The sequence below is a fragment of the Macrobrachium rosenbergii genome, chromosome 31, assembly GCF_040412425.1.
Source record: "Macrobrachium rosenbergii isolate ZJJX-2024 chromosome 31, ASM4041242v1, whole genome shotgun sequence".
Lineage (NCBI taxonomy): Eukaryota > Metazoa > Arthropoda > Malacostraca > Decapoda > Palaemonidae > Macrobrachium > Macrobrachium rosenbergii.
In genome coordinates, this window is record NC_089771.1 from 1,762,914 (window position 1) to 1,765,497 (window position 2,584).

Sequence of the window (2,584 nt, forward strand, 5' to 3'; positions counted from 1 at the left end):
TAGAAGACTTGAGTGAATACATTGACGTCACCATTTAAAATTGTTCAAGAATTATTATATTAAAATTATGCTTCATTTTATGTATAATCAAGACTGGATTTCAGTTCAAAAAAAAAATATGAAATGGAAATTTACATAATGCCATTTGTTTAAAAAAATTCCTTTCCGTTATAAAATTTTTCTATATAAACAAAAACTTCGTAAGTACTCCATAGGGATATGTGAACTAAGTGAGGCATTCCTTAAATCCTTGACAGTTAGACATTCAGGTGTGAAGATTAATCAGAATGTACAATACCCCTTCTTCATACAATAGAAAATTCTATGTTACGTCCTATTTCGACATCTCTTTGCATATATAATCCCTCACTTCTCTTCGTTGACAGAATTCTCAGTATCTCATTCCAAGATCAGTTCAGTTGAATCTTCTTGGAATAAATATAAATAGTAAATGCATAATTTTGCAACAATATTGCAATTCAACTTCGCCAGCATTCTCGGTAATAACCCGTGAAACTCTCCAATTTTATTTTTCAAATTTCCTTAATATTGGGTCCTCATGAGTTGACAGGAAGGGCGGGGTGGTTGTAGGAGAGAGAGAGAGAGAGAGAGAGAGAGAGAGAGAGAGAGAGAGAGAGAGAGAGAGTTAACAATTCAAAGAGTATGAATTTAATTTACATGAAAGTGAAGCATGAATATATGATGCATGATAACAAAAAAAGATCTGAAGCTGTTGAGATGAACCATTTGCATAGTATCTGATGTTTAGTAAAATCTTATATGGTTGGAAATAGGGAGGTATTCAGAGTTTTTAAAAAGGCCAGCGTTGGTGAAAGGCTAGATAGGAGTACCCTGATATGTTTTACTCTACGTGGATGATTGGAAGACGACCAGGACCATCTAGAAAGGCTTTGGTAGACGGGATGAAAGGCGAATTTGAAAGGCAATGCCTTTTATCTCTAGAAATCGCTAGAATGTGCATCAGATATGAGCGATTCGACGCACTGCTGATGAGTCTGCGGTGCATGCTTATAAAAGACTAATGTTTTGGATTGTTTAATGTAAAGTATCTCCTTCATGTCATCATTTTGTTTTATAATGCTAACAGTAATACCAATTTTAAACACAGCACAAATTCCCATAAGGCTCTTACGTAACTCAGTGTTACCAGCCTTCGGTTTAAAAATGGATCTTTCGAATTTTAATCTGAAATCAAATAAGAGAGTCTGTGTTGTCAGACGTCCCACGTGCCTGGGGGCCGGGGGCGGGAGGTGTGGGTTGAGGAATTCGGAACTTTATCAGCTAAATTAATCAAATAGGTTTTTTAAAATTCTGTCTCATAGACTTTTCCGGGACAGGTTTCTGAGGAAAACTTAGAGAATTAAAAGTAAGTTATTTGATATTGTTATCTGATGTCATTTAAATCTCTTGGCAACAGGAGTTATAGACTGAGGCTAGTTGTATTCATACGATTTTGGAAAATCCAATTAAGACAATAATAATAATAATAATAATAATAATAATAATAATAATAATAATAATAATAATAATAATAATAATAATAATAATAAGAATTTCAAATTACACTAGGATTCCCAGCCCAACTAAAAAAAACAGCGTAGTAAACAAGAAACTAAAACGTCGTTTCGAGAAAAGAGTGATAAACATCAAACGCCCAAACTGAGCTCCTTACTTTAAACTTTGCAATAATTTGCATCCATATTTCGTTGCCTCTTTATATACATGACAAAATACCCTTGTTCAGATGTATATATATATATATATATATATATATATATATATATATATATATATATATATATATATATATATATATATATATATATATATATATATATATATATGTGTGTGTGTGTGTGTGTGTGTGTGTATGTGTGTGTGTGTTGTTTTTAGTTATTTCATTGTGTGTGTGTGTGTGTGTGTGTGTGTGTAATTTATGCTAATGGTTTTAATTCAATGTCTGAGAGAGAGAGACAGAATAGATAATAAAACACTATGAAAATTCTGGTAGTTATTTCATTCTCCTCACAAAATATTTCCATGTTTAGTATTCACATACAATATTAACATCTTTTAAACAATAATTTATGCCAATGGTTTTAATTCAATAGTTTGAGACCAACAGGGGTAATATGTATGAATAAAACACTATCATTTTTAGGCTACTGCAGCAGCAGCCATTCATTTTCAAGTTTTTCTTCTCCTTTTCATTTTAAATGATCATGTTTACAGAACAGAAATATTGAAATATTTTGTTATCTAAAAAGTATAGTTTTAGCTGTGTAGGGGAGACTGGCGCACATCAGTTCAGAACCTGTTTAGCCATAATACATGAAATGGTGTATTTTTTACATGAATGGACTGATGCCAGTTTTACTGTTCGCAGGAGAGAATTTAATGCATTGAATTTGTCAGGGAGTCCCAAAAGCTTCTGTTTAGCCAAGAAAATTAAAAAGATGTCTTTCTCTACATAAATCCTGATGTCAGTTTCACTGCTGGGAAATTTAAAATTGATTTTATTTATCCAAAAAACTATTCACCAAATCATAGGGTGACCCCTGTT